The sequence below is a fragment of the Amblyomma americanum genome, chromosome 2 (genome assembly GCF_052857255.1).
Source record: "Amblyomma americanum isolate KBUSLIRL-KWMA chromosome 2, ASM5285725v1, whole genome shotgun sequence".
Classification (NCBI taxonomy): Eukaryota; Metazoa; Arthropoda; class Arachnida; order Ixodida; family Ixodidae; genus Amblyomma; species Amblyomma americanum.
The window spans coordinates 3,748,023-3,767,559 of record NC_135498.1 but is presented as its reverse complement, the minus strand read 5'-3'; the positions used below and the strand labels follow the sequence as shown (position 1 = coordinate 3,767,559).

At 50.1% G+C, this 19,537-nt stretch overlaps 1 protein-coding gene across 8 annotated transcripts in view; it reads right to left on the bottom strand.

The window, feature by feature from the left end:
- SERCA (ATPase sarcoplasmic/endoplasmic reticulum Ca2+ transporting SERCA) overlaps positions 1–19,537 on the bottom strand; it is a 134,582-nt gene that overhangs the window by 95,243 nt on the left and 19,802 nt on the right. For 2 of the 8 annotated variants that reach the window (XM_077652806.1, XM_077652812.1), the window contains exon 2: positions 869–956. The exons of 2 other annotated variants lie outside the window; for them this stretch is intronic. The gene's annotated coding sequence lies outside the window, so the exon portion shown is untranslated. Of the gene's footprint in view, positions 1–868; positions 1,305–19,537 lie in introns of those variants that run through there. 4 more of the 8 variants (XM_077652804.1, XM_077652810.1, XM_077652811.1 and 1 more) reach the window with 3 other exon arrangements.

Here is a 19,537-nt window from a genome sequence, read left to right as displayed (position 1 = left end):
TTTCTCAAGCCTTTCCATGCGGGAGAAATTTCATTCATCAAGAACTGGCCAGATTTAACCACTGCCTAAGGGCTTCGATCATTGGCTTCAGGCGGTGCCAATGATCGCTTCATCGAAGAGCACACGCGAGCAGAGATAACGGTGCCACAAGCCGCAGATAATTATCTGGCTATAAGAAGCGTGACGCGTCCCGATGCGGTTGCTGCCCGGCGGCTTCTCTGAACACGCGGACGCCGAATGAAGGTCTCTGGAGGAGAGATAAGGCGCAGGCTTCTAGCGCCCCATCACCGTTCTGTCTGCTATCGGCGTTTCTCGAAGGGGGTGGTTCTTTCTTACGCACGGCACGTGCACTAACCAAGCTTGGCCGTGTCTAACGGGGCTTCAAACTTTATAGAAAAGTAGCTGCAGAAAGCTTTGTTATAGAATTTGGCAGCGATTGGGTCGCGTTAAATGCCCTCAACTTGAGCACGCCCTGGTCAATATGCTTCTACAACAACAGGCACGCGCACGAAACACTGCAAATGATTAGAAGAGGAGAGTGCACTGTGAACTCTGGGAGGCACGCGCGCAAAAACACAGCAGATGATTAGAAGAGGAGAGTGCACTGTGAACTCTGGGAGGCACTGTGCCGCAGAGTTCTGATATTCGGAAATTTGAACGCACTTGGACGTGGAAGGTTTGTTTTGAGAAAATGTCCTGGATTCTGTGAAATACGGTAATCCCCCCCCGCTTTTCCAGCTTTTAAAATCTGACGCCTCCAAACGAACCTCGAATTCTGTGAATTAGGGATCGTTAGGAATCCAGTCAGGTATAAAGTGCGGACAACAGCACTCGACACAAAGCAGACGACACAGAAGAGAAAGCTCACCGTTTAAGCAGACGACAGCGGAGTCCGGTTCCGTATCCGTTTCAGAGCTTTCAGGTGCACAACACAGCTGGTGGCTATCTTGTAGCGGCTGAACGAACCAACAAAAAATTGCAAATATGGGCAACAGGACCTTGAGCAGGCACCACCGGTGAAAAAGAAAGAAAAAAACGCTACCAGTCGCCTCGTTTCCCCACACGATCAAAAGTTGAAAACTGGGTCGTATAAATCCTTGCGAAATGAACACACACAACCTAACACAAGAGCCAAGTGGAAGCCTTGCTAGATCGAAGTCGACTTTGGAGAGGACGCCCGGGACATCGTCCGTGCGAGGATCGGAGGTCCTTTTCCCCACAGGTCTTTCAAATACCTGCTGCGGAGGTCACAGCGCCAGCACTGCCGCCACCGGCCCAATATATAACCACAGTGGTGGCGCCATCTGGCGGCGGCAGAAACAAACATGGTTGCGCAGCCGCTGGCAGGCGCACTTTGTTCGAGCAAAGTTACACAGCAGTCTCTCATGCGTTTCGGCTTTCAAGGTCGAAGGACGGTTCCAGAACAACAGCTCTAATTGCATTGTTCGCAAAATTCGTACGCATCGAATGACGGTCGCGCCTGAACGCGCGATGATGGTTCTCGGGGGCGTTATTTGCAACTTTGTCACCCCACATACATTGGCTCGACGAGACCGGTGGCGCCATCTTGACAGAGAGGTAGCAACGGAGTAGACACCGCCGTCGCCTGGGTCGACTTTATTTTAGAACCGAGGAGAACGCTGCGCTAGATGCTCCTTAAACGCGGCTGTGGGTCGTATTTTAAGAACGCCGAGAGCGAGATTCGAAGTGGAGATTTGGGAACCCCCTCCGCGCAATGTCCAAAGCAAACAAAATGAGCGCGTTCCCGCTGCGCGCCGTGGGCGCTTTGACGCCCCTCGTGGTCTGGAAGTGCCGCTGTGTTCACCTTGGCTGCCGCGAACTATAAGTGTTCAGTGTACCTCGTCGCCGCCGAGGCCGTTGTCTGCAGGAGCTCGCGTTGCATCTTCTGTGACTTGCCGTTTTCCGGCACAGGCTATAGGTTTACCCAGAGAAGTCGAATGATAAATTTTCATTGAAGCTGCCAGAACTAAGTTCCTGCCAGCCGGTGTCCGCTGTTCACTTTGGAGCACGAGCTTATTCTTTAAATTCAATTACCTCTCTCCCTTAGGTGATTTGCCTACCAATTCTGCTAAAAGGTCTGCTAAAATTCTGCTGAAAGGTCGTCCGCGCACCGAAATGTTACCTCGGGCCCCAGGGGTAGGGAGAAGAACATCGGCTGTGTGTGTTGTGTGCACAGCTTTGGAGTCACGCTCCGGACTTGTTACATCACTGCTCGTGCTCTCGGGTAGCTTTAAGCGTGCCTCCCTTCCAGCTGCTGCTGCTGTTTATTATTTCAAGCAGTTACACCGAAAGCGGACACGTCCAGAGAAAAATCCCCGGCTGAAAAGAATGGTGCAGTAGAACTTTCTGACGGGCTAGTTGGTACATCTCTATTAAACAGCGTGCGCTAACAGGACGTACAAAGGAAACTTGGAGACAGAGGAGAGGGAAAAAAATGGTGCTGCCGGGTGTCATTAAAGGTCAACAGCGACGGTCGTTCTTATTTAAGTTGTCCAATATTTCTCTGCCACATGGTTATGGCCGCTCCGACATTGCCCTTTTTATTGCTCGACAGCAACGTGCATCTGCGCATGAAGGAGAGGAAATCCGGTCCCAGTAAATTCTACACCCTAGGCGTTCGCTGAATCACCGGTACCTCACTGTGACCCGGTTCCCGGAAAGTTTTGACCCTTCCTTACACTGCCAGTATGATGAATATTTTACTATCACCTACAGATGTCGACAGATAAATGACCAAAAAAATCAACCTTTCCTTATGAGACGGCCCCACGAGCCCGTGATTTATTCTTTTTCCATCTTTTTCGAAATAAAAATCTTCTTTGACGACTGTCCGCTTTCATTTTTGTATGGGGCTAAGCCCGGCTAAGCTCTTAGGGGCACGAGCTGGCTCTATTCCTTTTTGTATTCCACCACGTTATATAGTGTCATGTGGAAATGTACTTCAAGAGGGCTCAGGGCAAATGACGGGGCGATATCACAGCTCTGAAGAAAGGGGAAAAGGCCTATCTGAAAACAAAACATTAGCAGGCGATCGTCAGAGATGGTGCGAATTTCAGCGCTCTTCCCCTAACCCGGCCTCGCTGTGCTGCGCTGATGACTGAGGCTGTTTAAGGCATAGCTACCACTAAACTTCTCAAACTATTTTTAATTAAGTCGCGGTATAGCTGCAGATTGGACTCGGAATCTTGCCCATATACGCAGTCACCTTCGAGGCAGTCTGCGCATGTGAAGAAGTTGGTGCGGTGCATGCATCGTAACCACGTCTCTGCAAGGTCAGACGAAAGCGCTCTTGCCATGTTCACTCGTGGTTACAAGACGCCGGGAACCCTGTGCTCCTTTCGCAGCTGAAGTGCTCGATCCAGCGAGCCACTAGGAGGGTCGGGTGCCCGTTGTTTCCCGCTCCTTTCTCCACGGCAGGGCCGGCGGGGATCTGGCCGCCCCGACTAAACTTAGATGCAGGCGCGCGCACAGACGCACGCACACTCTAGATGACGCACGGCGGCCAGCCAGAGCGGTAGCGTTGCGCAACGGCACTCGGCCGACGGACCCTCCGTCGAACACTGATGTCACCTCATTCCTACAGATGGCGGCAGCGATGGCCTGCCGGAGGACCTCTTTCATTTTGGAAGAATGGTCTGCGGGGGTGGTATATTGATGTTTACGTGCAGGTGGAATTGAAATCCCCATAAACGCCAACCACATTGTCCAAGGGAAGATGCCGGGTCGTCCCTTAGGGCAACGGAGTGGATTCCAAGGGGAGCAAGCGTAGCATTGTGAGGCAGATGGTCAGGTGGGCGGATGAGATGACGATTAAGGAAGCTTGAGGGCCAGGGCGGGATTAATTTTTGGTCATTGGGATAGGTTGTCCTGCATTGGGTGTAATTAAGGTGGCGATGATGATGGGATTAGCCTTACTTTCACTATATTCCGACCCCTGTACCCCCGCATTTCCTGTGCTCTAAAATAGCGACTGCGCTTTCATAGATCGCCGCTCGTCGGCTTTCAAGGCCTTAGGGGCACTCCTGTGCCTCCTGGAGTCGACCGAACACCACTAACGGTGCGGAAGCACTGATTGTAGGGTTGGTTGGTTTCATTTTTGAGTATGTGAATCGCAGACACGGACAAGGGAGAGTAGGGGCGCCACAGAATAGCCCGCTCTGTCCCTAGCTAGTCCTTGTCCGCATCTGCTTGCGCTGTCCGCATACTTCACATTTTTCTTACTCTGGCACGCACCCGCTACGTCTTCCTCACCTTATCTTTGTCTCATCGCTTCCTGGGTCCTATCTATAAACCTTTTTTGTTTGTTTGTAAACCAATTCGGCATATGATAGCGATAGAGGCTCTTCAAAGCGCTTCATGTGGAAGAAATTCCGCAACTGCCGGCGCGGTGTTTGAATTGCTGTCGGTGCAGACGAAACAAGGCTTGTGACCCTCTTTTTCCCGCGTTCGTTACCGCCTAGAAACATCGGGTGATTATGAAAGCAGATAGCCAAGCTCAGAAGCGGCAACTGGACCGAAAACGGACTATAGGAATCTTCCACTGCGCAAATCACTGCATTCAGCGAGAAGCACGGAACAGTGAGGAACCGTTTCCCGGTTTTGCGGATAGCGCGAACTACTGTGCATAAGACACTGCTGGTCTTGCACGCCACCTTCGTTCAGCAGGCAGCGGCCATGCGGTGCAACTTTTTCTTTTCAGTGGACTGGGCTGTCTGTGTTCACTTTGTGTCCTTGCATATGCAACTTGAACTGCTTTGCAAGCATGGACAACCATCTGGCCCGCACTTCTACCGTCGCCAACCGCACCTCTTGGATCCACCAATGATAAAATAAAGTGCCGTACCTATAGATGGGAACTCAAGATAAAACAAAAAAGCAAGAGCGTTGCGTTAGTAGCCGTGTTTTTATCGCGAGAACACACACCGATCCGATGCAGCATGATAGTCCGCTATACGGAGAAGTGAACGCAGCACGCGTTCTTAATGCAGCACATGTAACATTTCAGCCCTTATTGTCCAAGCTAGCCGGCAAACAAAAAAACTGGAGGGGACTCGTTCCGCCTTAAGGTCATTAACGCGATAGACTTAATGGGTTAATGTCGATATATGTGGAATTGGTCACTCTCTACTTTACATTCATAGATCGCTGGGACACTTCACACCTCTCTTGCATGGCGCAGCAGTTAAGCGATGCTCACTGCCCTGGCATGGCAGGTGCTGCCGCCGGTGGGGCTTTTGAGACATAGGTTGGTCTTCCCGAGCAACCATTCGCGACCAATAAATAATTTAACTGCCACGGTGGGCAGCTGGGCTGTTATGACACAACGAGGTCACGTGACTTAGGGCGCCACATTCAATCTGCGTGCTCCAGCCGCTGCAGCTGCGAGGCGTCGAACGGTCGCCGACGCCGGACACTTTTTTCCTTCAGGGGAGTACTATAGCGCTCTCGCCTTAAAAGGACGCGCCAGTGACCTGTATATTCTGAACAGAAAGCGCCTCACCTGCAGGATGCCGTTATGGCTACTTGCTGCAGCCAGCTTCAAACAGGAAATGGTTCGGGAGCCAGATTGCAGCGTTACCAGAGCGCTAGGAATTCGCCGAAACGGCGGGTATCAGTAACTGTTGTCCTCTGACTGTACAGCCCACACGTTCTGCTTGCTGGTTTCAAATCAGCGAGCTCATGCATTGGCTTAAGAACGAAAGCCGCCTTGTCGAGCTCCTTGGAAACATTGTGCGAAAAAGATAAGGACCCCACAACAGACGGGACTGGCACTATCTCGTCTGCTGTGTCGTCCTGGTTATTTTCGTGCCATGTTTCAGAAACTCAAACCAGCCCAGGCCAAGTTTTCGCCTTTCTCAAGCCTGTTTCTAGCAAGAGAGCTACATTATGTATACATATTATAATTTTTATAATTGTAAGCTAAGTCTGGCCTTCATGTAGGAAGTAAAAGAAAATTTGAAGTTTCGTCAGGAACTATTGTATCTTGATAAAAACACGCATTCATACACCACTCGTCATACGGAATGGTGGAAGGTGGTCGCACGCCTCAACAACGCCTTAACAACGTTCTTTCTAGAAACGTAGTTCCTAGAAAAAGACAGCAGCAATTTTTCGGGACTGATAGAGAGGGAGGGGAAGCATATAGCGCAAGCGTCCACAATACGCGAGAAAGTTGTGCAGTTACAGCTTTGTTTCCTCGGTTACCTACTTTTACTCTGGAACCTTTCAGGAGCCCTTCTCTGTTTCTTACCTTTCACTTCTCGGTCCTCAGATGCAGTTTTCTGCTAGTTAACTTTTTGTCGCACTGTTAACCTCTTAGAACTGCGAGTCTACTGCTTACGCAGAGCGTCTTGTCGCCTGCAGTCATCGCTATAGGAATTCACTGTTCTGATTTCAATTTGTATTGCACAGCAGGAACTGTATCCGAGGCCGGAACGAAGAGCACCTACTTTTCACGCGCTCTTTGGAAACGACGCGATATCGCGGGACGTTCTTCATCTACAACGCACGCAGGGCTAAGGAGGCACTGCTCCCATCGTTGTCGTCCACTCTTTAGCCATGCGTCGCAATGCTGCTCGAGAACTGGCGTCCTCTCCTTTCAGATGAATCGTTGAATTGGGAGGATAAGCAAATACTCCAGGTGGTAATTTGTGATGCACGCTTGCCAAGCGGACAAGTGAGGGAGTTGGCCGTAGGCGGCGCTGCCGTCCCACCGAGGAGCTCAGTTGCAAAAAAAAAAAAAAGAATTAAGAGAGCGCCTTAGCTTCACCTTAAGAGTAGACGCGATAGCGCCTCTCCTCCTTTTCCCTTTCTTTTTTTATTGTTTAGCATATTTATATCTGGTGTATTTTTTTAATTACGATCACATAAGTACACATCAAAAACACACGTTACTAAGTCATACACACCACTACGCGTTCTCTAGATGTCCCCCTCGCACGCTTAGTCCAACGACTTTTCGGGGCCCATGCGTTGCGCTCCCACCTTGCACGCTGGAGGCCTGGGTTCGGACCCCAATGCCAGCTAATTTCTTTTATTGAATTACTTGTGTATTCTGAAATGCCCCATTAGAGGAACCTCGTCGCCAATTTTGGCTTCATTCGGACCCTCCCCCAAATCGCTAGCTTCACTTCAAACTTCTGGGATTTTTCCGACTGACGCATGCAGGATGACGGACGGCAACGGCGGGTTTTCAGCAGATCGAGCTCCTTACGATACATCGCGCAAAATAGGTTCAACTTTCCTCCGCGTGGGCCTCGTTTTTCACGTCGCAACAGCTGCAAAAAAAGCGCTGATATGTTTTCCTGCATTTTGGAGGAAAGAAGTCGCCCTGTTGAAAGCAGCCGCTGTTCGCGTCGTGATCCTCTTTTAACTGCAAATTTTTCTTATGCGCGGGGACAGATTCATATGCATGAAAGATTACAACGATTGTCCGCAGCGAAATTTTCAAGACGCGCGTTCTAGCGCGCCACAAGCTCTTGGCCAGGAGAAGTTCGGGAACCTCGTCCAACTCTGCGCTAGAACTATATTAACGCTGTCAGCTTTGCAATTTCAACTGAGAACTGATATTATAGGGTGAAAGCTCCACTCCACGACCAAAGCTGCTGAAGCCTTTATATTGGCCTTGAATAAATAATTAAATATGCCGCGACTGGGATGGAGATCCCGCGACGGTGCGAACAGATCAGATTCGCTGGACACTGCACGACAGCACTATATGCTATCGCCGCAGCCGATCATACCTCGTGTTAACACACTCTCGCGCTGTGCATTGCACACCGTCGTCTTCATCAACTCCCATCAGCGGCACGAACAGATCAGATCAGCTTAACCTCGATCAGAGCTTAATCCGTGTCTAATATCGTCGCCAGACGTGCCGACGACCCGCCAAAGGAAAACCTTGAGCTAAATGGGTTAAAACGAATGCTTTCGCACGTCTACTCAAACTCTACCATTTTTTTTTGTTACTGCGCTTAGAGCATACGTTGTCCCGGGCACAGGACGTGTCTGTGTCCATGCTTCCTATTCGAAATGATCGAATATTCGCGCACCCCTAATGTGTATTCATTCATTCATTCATTCATATCGCCTCACAGGCACCAAGAACGAAGTATTGTGTGAGGGGGGATTACATACATAGGCGTAATGACGTACAGGAGCATGAGCAACACGTTTATACAAAACTTATTGACTGTTAGTACCGGTTACTGAAAAGTAGGAACATCATTATGCAACGTTTAATGACACGTTAGTAGCTTGACAAAATTGACGTTATTTCGGCCCTAAAACGAGCTGGATCACGAATATCCACGATGCGTTCCGGAAGGCCGTTCCAGTGAATGATAGCCTGCGCCAGGGCAAATGAATTAAATGCAACGGTTCGACTAGAAATGCGTTGGAAGGCCCGAGCCGTAATCTTAGCACAAGATGAAAGATCGTCTGCACGTTTCCGGAACGCTCGTTTCGTGTGGTTTAGGTCCAGCGTACATCCTCCGGAATGGCACCGCGGGGCACACCTGCAAGGGGTGCCCCATCAGCGCATGCGCGGCGACCTGATCCAGGTAGCTGCGCCCGTGTTATACACGGGGCGCTCGCTCCAGTACTCGTGCACCAGTACGCGCAGCTCTCCTGACTGAGCTGGGCGCCGCTCTCCTCCGCTCTCATCAAGCGCGCCAGAACGGAGGGAGCTAGACGGGTGAAGCCCCTCTGCGACGCCCGTCGCGTAGGTGTCACCGCTGGAAAGAAGGAGTCACCACTGGAAAGCTGGGCAACGACGCGATCGTAACTGAGAACGGCAGTAGGAGGTCCAGCAAATAGGCCTCACACCGCACAAATAGGTAGGAACAGCATGTAGGTCGACTCCTCCAGCTTCGGATGGACATTTTTGCAGAAAGTCGACTCAGCTCCAGTGGGTTTGACAAACGCTCAATGCAATCAGTTTTATCATCTTTTTGTAGGCGAAAGCTAGATTGGCCACGAACTCGCATTCCCTCCGTGGTCGCACCGCACCACGTGTCCAACCACGTGACTGGTCACCTGACCAACCGCGTGACAAACCACGTGACAACAACTAGCCAGGCAACCAGACTAACTCGGACTTGCAATCAAGATTAACCAAGGCTAACCAAGCTATGCCTTAGCTTTCGCTACGCATATCCTGGCATAGCCGAGCTAAGCCACTGCCAATTTTTTTCATGCAATGGCCTCGAGGGTTAGAAAAATGCCGCAGTTACTCGCGTGATGAACTCACTTGCATTATTACCGCCTCCTTCCTTCACACACATACACGCGCACACTTGTGTGATTGAGAATTTGCTTGTTTAAAACTTCGCATGATAAACGCGCACCTGACCTTCAGAGCCTTTTTCTGGCATGCTCACTTTATCTCGCCTCAGCTGGCCGGCGCCGTCGGCTGTGAGAAAATTGTCGGATCGAGCCGTGAGGCAGCAAACACCTTTTGAAGCGAACGATGCTGAATGCCGTCGACACAAACGCCGTGGCACGAGGACGCAACTTGTCGACCACGCGCTTTCGTTGATGATGGACTGGCGGACGGAGTGGGCGGTCGGATGGACAGGCAGTCGGGCGGGTGGGTGAGCGGGCGGGCGTATGTCATAAAATTTCGACTCTTACAAAAAAACCAGCCGAAACTTTTTCTCTTGCGCAATGAACCCTGCCCCCAAATTTTTCGGAGAAAAAAAGTGGGTCTATTAGCCGAATAAGTACGGCGCATAATTTTGAAAATGCTTATTGCGCCCTTCAACCTATTTTGTGTACCAGAAGCATTCTAAATGTTCTCTTCGAAATTATTCGAAGAAAATTACTATTCGCTTCGAATTTGCTTCGAACCAAAAAATCACTATTCGTGTACCAGCGTATCTCTCCCTATGTCTTTCCAGTTCTCCAGAGCTGAAACATGAGGATTTTTATTGTTGCTCAGATTTACAAGAATACGTTTCTTGAAGACTGCCGATATCCAGAGTCACAAGCCGTTGGCGCTGCAATGGCGTACTTGGGGTGGCTCTTACGTCACACAAAGGAGCTGCGAAACGGTGCGCGAACGAGAAAAGAAGACTGGACGTACTTTGTCTGTGCGTGTGCTCCAGTTAGAGCATCCCTTCGTGTAGTTCCGACCGTGGCCTGTTCTTGATTTCATCGCCCGCGATGGATCCCGTGTTGAAGCTACTGTGAGCTGCGCGCTCTTATTTAGGTTTTTTTAGCCGCGAAAACCTAAACTTTTTACTGCGGCGAAGCATCCAGCGTGATCGTTATAAACGGTGGCTGTCACCTTGCTCCTTATTCAACCGTAGTTTTTGTGGTTGTAGCCAACTTCAACACCGGCAAACCCAGGGCTGTGAAGTGCCCCCATGGCCCACTTAACTGGCAGCATGCAAATAAAGACGTGTAGCGATCGGCGCTTCAGGTTAGCTTCGGAATCTAAGCGTTTCAAACCTCTTAGCGAAGCATTTTTCTCGTGTACTGGTTAAGTTGATCCGTTTCGCCCCTTTGTTGCAACGGGTTTCCGCCTCTGGTCTCTAGGAAATGCCCCTCGAAACAAATTCCGCGCAGTTTCCCTCACAGTGGTCCAGCTGGAGCTTACGACAGGCACATGGACAGCGGGTTCTCTTCTCCGCTTCAGTATTAAGCTGCAGGGGGGCGAGTGCAAACGCACCACGTGGTTGCAACCAAGCGGCTCTCCTGTGCTTCCTCCCGCCGCCGTGTTTTCGCTTCACCCGTCAATACTGGATCCCACGCAATCCGCTCCCTCCTCTCACGTCTCGCCACTCTGGATCGTTTTCCGCGCCGATTTCTCATCAGTGCTTTTGCAACGCACCGCCGTGTATTTCTTTCGCGCATCTTCGCTAAGCCTCGGATCTGTCTCAAGGTCTGCATCGCCAAGGACGCTCCCACGCGAAAGAGCGGGAACGGAGAGAGGAGAGCCATCAGCGCAAAAGGCCGACGTATTCGTGCAAGAAAAGGAAAAGAAAAAGCGAAGACCGAGAGATGAGAACAGAATCCTGCGCTGTCGAAAAAAAAGAAGATACTACGAGCAGCGGCTCCAAAGGGGCAGAAAACTAACTGAACAGAAAAGATGATGGAAAAGAAGCCTCCCCGCGGAAGCACGAAGGATGAAACTGAGTAGTCTCAGCGCGCGCGCATAAACAACCGGGACGAAAACGAGCGAAAAAAAAAATGAAGAAAGAGGTGGTTATTCGCAACTCTCCAAAACGTTGCGAGGATATAAAAAGCAGCCACGGCAGGCACGGGCCCCACTGGCACGTTTTTCCGGCTTGCTGTGCGAGGCTGCACTCTCGGCATCAGTTCCGCACAGTCGGAGCTTCTCATTTGGCTTCTTTTAAGGAGTCACGATAAAAAGTAAAGGGTTAAAGAAAGCAGAAAAATGCATTAACAAAGAAAAGCGGCTCGATGAATCTTGAGCGAGCGCTGGCAGACGGAGGAGAGGGGAAGGGAGAACAGAGGAAGAGGTTACAAAGCAAGCGCCAGCGGAAGTGTTTGAAACCAGGTTTCCGCGTCTCGTGTTTAAACAAAAAAATCTGGGAGAAGAGAGCTAGACAGAGGCCTCCCGATGAGCCGGAGGTCTGAAGGCAAACATCCCAACCCACTCGCTTCCATCGACCTTTAGTTGTCTTTTTTAGCTCGGTTATTGTTCTGGCGCGGTTTTCGGCTCGAAGCGCGAGCCCCCCACCATTGTTCCCCGCCAAGTTGTGAAAGCAGGTGCGAGGGAGAGCCTTGGTATACCGAGTGATTCTTTATACAATCCACCTTTGTTGCCTGGACGAAAGCGGAGGATGCTAAAGTGCAAACGCAGCATTGAGGCTTTGAGATCATAGCGGGGTTCTTTGAGTGGCGCAGTTAGTCATGAAGGTCACCATTGATTTTTACGCGCGCAGCTGTTCCACTGGGCAGTTGGCAGTATAGCGGTGCTTCTGCTGCGACCATCCGTTTCGTTCTGTCTTAAATCATGCGTGACGGAGAGATTCTGCTTCAGTCAGGTGTGGGAAATAAGTGTCTTCAAAAGAGAATTAAAACTCTCCCGTAAAAATTACACGGCCTCCTTTAGAAAACTGCTAACTGTAAGATTTGGTTTTCCTACTATTGCCTGTAATTTCCCTTTTACTCCGTTTCAGGAATGAATGTGAAATAATATTTTTTTTCTTAGCAAGTTGCTCATCGATCGGTCTCAAGTACAGGGGAGCTCAGGGCGCCATTCCAGATAAATGCCGGATCAAGTTCATCCCCTCGTGGTTTAGTTGAGGCCAACGAATCTCAGCATAGAGAGAGATCGCACTAATCAGTTCCATCTCGTACCTGTTTTCTCGAGAGTTTATCGGCGCGGCTCTACAAACTCAAGAAAATATTTTTTCCACGCGACTAACGATCTGCACGAAGTGCACGCGAGTGCAGGGTATGAGTTCTCTGTTGACGAGTGCACGCGTGGGCGCTTAGCTTCAGGCACAATGCTTAAAGCTCCTGTCACCCATGTAGGCAAGCCACGGCATGTTGCGCATGTTTCAAGCTGCTCACCCAGTTTCCTTTTCATTCCTTTCTCTCCCTGATCCCTAAAATCTCTCCGGTTCGAGGGCTAAACGCGGACGAACGCGGCAGTCGAGTGACAGCCAAAAGCTAAAGGAGAAAAAAGGATGCGGGAAACGAGCAGCCGCAGAAAACAATCTGCCTCCTTGTGTAAACGCCGGCGGCTAAAAGGGGCCGACCAGATGCGCCATCACTTAACAGGCCCCGACTCGCTTAGCTGGAATCGCGTGTAACTGCACCGCGCGCAGGAGTGACTGACGAGCACGCGGAGCTCGTTTGTTAACCGCTTCCCCGTCTTGCACGGTAATCCGAGTACCACAGACTTGAGCAGAAGGCTGACCGAAGCCGGGCCAATATTTTGGCTCTAAGCTGCTAATTTTGTGGTGTCAAGAAGAGTCGGATATAACTTTCACTCAACTGAGCCATGCTGGCCCGTTAAGAAGAAAAACTTAGGGGGACACTTCGCCTTTAAGGGTATGGCGTTAATGGCTCCCTTCAGCGGTTTCTCTTCCCACACAGTAACTGTTCTTTGCTCGCATTGACACATTTATCACAACACAGTTTCCACATTCTTTTGTTTTAACTCTTCCACAGTGCAGTCTAAGAAAGAAATGTAATTCTTATTATATCTCACTAATCAGCACGTTCTAGTTCACTCACCACCACATCACTAATCTTCAAATTAGGAGAATAACACACACACACACACACACACACACACACACACACACACACACACACACACACACACACACACACACACACACACACACACACACACACACACACACACACACACACACACACACACACACACACACACACACACACACACACACACACACACACACACACACACACACACACACACACACACACACACACACACACACACACACACACACACACACACACACACACACACACACACACACACACACGCACGCACACGCACACGCACACGCACGCACACACACACACACACACACACACACACACACGCACGCGCACACGCACGCACACACACACACACACACACACACACACACACACACACACACATCAACACTACTTCTACCTCAGCCACGACGTGGCCTCTGGTTTCTGCTGTTGATGCGGTGTCTACCGTTGCCGCCCTTTCGGTTGCGTTACTTTCTGTCAAGCTTTAGTGCAGTGCAGCCACTAGCTGAGCGCTTTGTAAATATTCCATACATACCATATTTTTCCGTACATACATAACCTCGCGTAATAAATACCACGGTAGAAAAAGAACAAGGTGTGCGGCCTATGGGTTGCGTGCCTTGCTCGTGACCCAAGTATCGTGGGTTCGAATCCCGACTAAAATTTATGAAACTTTTTCTTTACGTAAGATCTATTGCATTATAAAGTTACGTCGTTTGAGACATGCGGAGACGTATAGTAGGCATTACAAGTCCTGTTCGACGCCATGTGTGACGCGAGTTTTTCGACACAACGTCGCCGGGACGACGCCGGGTTCTCCACTCAGCTGGAGCGTTAACGCTGTCGCGTTTTAAAATGAGAAATCTCTCCAATGACATTCCTTAAAAATGATGAAATTGCGCCCGTAGCGCTGCAGTCGCCTTCAGTAACCCAGATACATCGCGTTATCAGAGGCTATTTCCATGCACTGCAACCGAAGCTGTTTTTCGTTTGGTTCAGAATCCGAAGTGCGAACTTCCTCTACAGCTCCGCTTTGTGTGAAAAGCGGTCAGAAGAGTGCCGCCATGCGGCGCGGACTACTGCCTGGTTCTGCACTTATCTTCCACTATGAAATTTCCGAAGAATCCACTGCTGGGCGAGTTGGTGCATGACTCGAAGATGCAAGAGTGGACAGGACGAACGAAGCGCCTTGTGCGCGTTAGTTTTTCGTTCGCCCTGTGCGCCTTGCATCTTCGCCAAATTCCCACTCGTTGTTATTTCTAGAATTTATTGTTGCAAGCGCACGGTCGCGTCTCGTCGGAAAAATTCACCAGAAAAAAAATTCTTGCACCTGTCTGAGTTTTGAACAATAAGCGGATGCCTCACGGCTGACTGTATTAAACCGGTCAGAGCAGAGCATTTCTGACACTGATCCTTTGCTCCTTGTGTGGGAATTAAAGGTTTTCTCACTTTATATTTTTTTAAAAATCAAAGCACTAGCGCTTTTTTCTCGGGCACGACCTGCTCAGAGGCGATGTAAGATTGCATTCCCTGGTAAGCACAGAAGGAAAGCTTTGCATGTTAGTGCGCTGCGGTTGGCTGATCATAAAGCAATAATAACCTATAGACCACTTGAGTCCGACTTGAACGTTTAGGGGTCTTGAGCGCTTGTTCCGGATTGAGGGCTCGTTTCTTTTATCGCGCACGTGTCCCCTCGACGGTGGGCCCTGTTTCCAGTTCAGCTTTCCCCTTTTTTCCTTGGTCTGCGACTCCCGTCACTATCCCTTGCTTGTCTCCTTAGAGCTCTATTTCTGTACGCGTGCGCTCAGTCGCTTTTCAGCACGTCCGTTGGGTCCCCCGCACTTGATGTTTTCAAAATAAATGCGCCGGGTGGCTGAGAGGCGAAAGCCACCACGATGGGACACTTGCGGGCTGCGCGCTTCGTATACGTGTTTCTTTTTTGTCACGCGCGGAAAGCCAAGTCGTCCTGCTGTTTTTCCGTAAACAGCTCCGTGGAGGAAGCGATCGCAGGCTGAGTGCTTTGACTACAAAATGTTCAGTACGGTTACGATGCGCGATACAATGAGACAAATGGGCACACAAGTGGCGCGTTATCTTTCCACGATATTATACCTATACACCAGGTGTTTCAGGGAAGCCCGCCACTAATTTTTAAAAAGCAAGATGTTAGAGGCAACGAGGAGCTTTTTTCGGCACAGTGATACCAGTTTCGGCAGACGTCAAAAAAGAGTCGAATCATCTTACCTATTAAAGTGATGAACTAATTAAATTCCTATAGTTTACTTTTAACTATCGTCAATAGGCGCGCGACTGCAATTGCAGTTTTGTGGCCGGCCGTTAGAGCGATATTAGATTTTAGAATTTCGAAAACGCGATTCCCTTCTTCGCTGTGGCTCAGTTAATTTGAGCCATTTCTCGCGCCATTTAAAAACAGTGCGCCTGCGGGAGGGCGCAAAGCGACGTCAATCAAATCGCGTCACTCTGCGACGCACGTAGCACGCGACAATCTTTGCCCCGCCCGCGCTGGAGCAGCAAAGTGGCGAGGAGCGGGGAACACCTCAGCCTGGGCGGGGCAAAGAATGTCGCGTTGGTACCTTTGGCCGAACGAAACGGTTTGGTTCAAGACCCTTTTCCCAAGCATTTCGCCCCGAAAGAACCGAGGACCAGGCCGGGGGAAATCTTGTACCTGTTAGAAAACCGGTTGGTACCCGGCGGCACTGGGGATCGAACCCAGCACTTCCCTCATGCGAGGCGCATGCCTAACCATAAAGTCACCACAACGGTGCTATTTTAACGTTGCCTGACGGTTAAAAATGCCAAGAGAAACCGCTCAAGAGGAGGTCTGCAAGGTGGACGTCAGGATTATCCGTACGCGAATACAGCATTGTTTCCTCTGTTTCCGCCGGCGTTCTCAAGTGTAGCTGTCTGTGGAAGGCCAGTTGTGCAGACGCGCAAAGATCTGGTGTGTGTGTGTGTGTGTGTGTTTACGTGCAGCGTTGTGTACAGTTCCGGGCAAATGCAAAGAGAGCACGCTATTGCCTTCTAACATTTTAATGCGATAGAGTTATAAGCCTCATCAAGAGAAAAACATAGCGTCCTTAATTCCCACTGGCTGAAAGAGGTGTACAACATTTAAAATAAAGCGGCGTCGCCACCAGCACCGCAACTTCTGATTGGCTGATGGACAGTGACATCACCAGACCACAGAAAGTTTATTGGCTGCGGGGTAGTGGCGTCACCAGACCAGACTCGTCGGTCTGAAGCCTCGCGCCAACCGTGGCAGGGGGTTGGTGTTCTTCGTGAAGAGCCCAGGAAGAGCAACCATGGTCTTATAATTCCCACCACTCACTCGCAGCCTGTCGCATTGCCAACACATAATTCTTTATAATTCCCGCCACTCACTCGCAGCCTGTCGCATTGCCAACACATAATACTTTAGGTGTATAGTGCGTTAACGCTTAAGCCCACACTTAGTGATTTCACCACTGTCTGACAATCCTTGTTTGGGATGTGCTGTAGTGTGCCGCATTCTATCCTGTCTGTAGTCGCACCCAGTTTTTCTGCCCACTTTTACTAAGCGTTCCGACCCCATTCCTGCAGCTTTTGTCGTTCTTATTGTTCTTAGATGCCAACTTTGCTTTTTTAACAACCGCGCTATTATAAATAAACATCTCACGCCACTTTCTTCTTTAACATTTTATTAGTGTGTTCTTTACTCTAGCTTATTTCATCTCAATCCACGAGAAAGGAGATGCCGAGTACTCTAAAAATTACAGGCCGATCAGCGTACTGCCCGTTGCCTACAAGGTATTTTACTAAGGTAATCGCTAATTGAGTCAGGGCAACGTTAGACTTCAGTCAACCAAATTAACAGGCAGGCTTTCGTAAAGGCTATTCCACAATATACCATATTCACGCTATCAATCAGGTGGTCGAGAAATGCGCAGAATACAACCGGCACCTATAGATAGCCTCCTCCCTTCGTGCCCCGTCCCCATCATCTGCGACACTTCGGCAGGCACTCCGCGCCCTTTGGCCCCCTCTGCTTTTCGTCGTCTTGTCTTCGACGTCCTCCACGGCCTGTCCCATCCCGGCATTCGCGCCACGCAGCATCATCTCACAAAATGTTACGTCTGGCCCGGCATCAACAAGGACGTGCGCGCCTGGGCCCGTGCCTGCCTGGCTTGTCAGCATTCTAAAACTCAGCGACACACGCCGTCAGCCCGTTTTGACAACGTCCGCATCGATATCTTGGGTCCCTGGCCACCTTTCGCTGGACGACATATCTTCTTACTTGCATCGATCGGTTCACTCGCTGGCCCGAAGCGTTCCTTCTGCCTGGCGCCATCGCCAGAACCTTCGTCACCGGCTGGGTCTCCCGGTACAGGGTTCCCTCGACCATCACCACTGACCGTGGCGCCCAGTTTGAATTTTCACTTTTCAATAACCTTATGACTTTACTTAGAACTACTGCTTACCATCCCATCGCCAACGGTATGATCGAACGCTTCCATCCTTCGCTAAAAGCATCCCTCAAAGCCCAACTCGACACCACCCGCTGGACTGCCTCCCTACCACTGGTTCTGCGCAGCCTCCGTGCTACACTGAAACAAGATCTTCGTTGCACTCCGGCAGAGCTTGTCTTCGGCTCTCCCTCGCGTCTTCCTGGTGAATTCCCGACCCTACCGAATACGTGACGCAGCTCAGCTATTTTTGCCGTCATCTCAGAGCGCCACATCTCCGACGCCAGTCTCGACCATCTTCTCGTGTTCCATCCGAACTAGCGACGTGCACGTACGTATTCGTTCGCCGAGTCTCTGTCCGCAAACCGCTACAGCGCCCCTACGACGGCCCATTCCGTGTACTCGAAAGAACATCGAAGTTCTTCGTCGTCGACATTCATGGGCGCACTGAGACCATTTCAATCGACCGCTTGAAGCCAGCCTTCACAGAGGACGCTCCACCCACTGGGCCTTCATGTGTGCTTTCTCTGCCCCAACCGGCCGGCTGCCCTCCTCTGCCATCTCTCCCTGCAACTCCTCAGAAGCGGAAAGTATCGTTCTGGCTCCCAGCTTCACCGGACTCCGTCACTAGCGGGGGGCCTACTGTAGCAGCAGCAGCGGCCTTACGCAGCAGGAGCAGCACCAGTCGTCGAAGACGATGACGCCGAAGTGCGGTCACGCGCCGTTCGGCTCCCCGCCATCAGGCGCTCTAGCACTTCAGCCAGTAAATCATACATTTCCTTCATCGTGCCGGCCTCATACTGATTGGCGCGACAAAAGCTCCACAATCATGCATGCATTACGGAATCAGGGTGTATATGGGCCCCACGTAAAAATACTAGAATATATCTAAATACCCCGCAAGACCACCATATAGTCCTCCATAAAGTCGACAATAAAATTCCAATAAGGAAAGGTGTCAGGCACAAAGACACGATCTTGCCAATGCAATTCATCTCTTATTCAAAAGATGCATTAAGAGGCTTGGATTGGAACCATTGGGAATAAGAGTTAAGGGAGGATACAGCAGAGATCTGCGGTTGACTCATGACATTGCCTTGCTAAGTCAGTCAGGACAGTTCTTTCCTTGAGGAGGAGGAGGAGGAAAAACTTTATTTATATTCGATATTAAAATGTGTTATTAGCGGTCGCGGGCTGTCTTCTTCATTTTCCGATGAGTTATTGCAGCCCGTCTTAACAGGGCCCCCACGCCAAGCGTATTGCAAAAGCCAAGCGTATTGCAAAGATTTTTCGATATGTGGCCGACTTTATAATCATTTCAAACTTATCATCAACTGACGAGCTAATCCCTGTGGCGGACCAGATTTTAAATGTTTTTAGTGCCTGTTCAAAGAACATGGTCCTCACCAAAGAGTTACCCTCTGACAACGCCATTAGGTTTTTACATTTAGAACTCAAGTTTTTAGCTGACGAACGCGTTTGCTGGAAGTATGCTCATCGGTCTAAAAAGGCGCTTTTGCCTTATGCTTCCGCTCACTCGAAGCTGGTAAAACGTGGCATTGCCAACCTGTGTTTCTCAAATGCGCTGAGATGAAGTTGCCCGCATGCTATGCAACAGAGTCTTGCCGAGCAGGTGGTCCGACTAGAGGCCTCTGGGTTTCCTTCTTCTTTGATGTTGGCGGTTGCTGAAACTTTGAGGAAGAAAATGAAGAAGCCTGCTGCCAATACCGAGCACCCAACAGAGAGGACAAGGAACTTTGAGGTGATTTTCTACTACCATGGGATTTCGCATGTGCTGAGAAAAGTTTCCCCAAAAT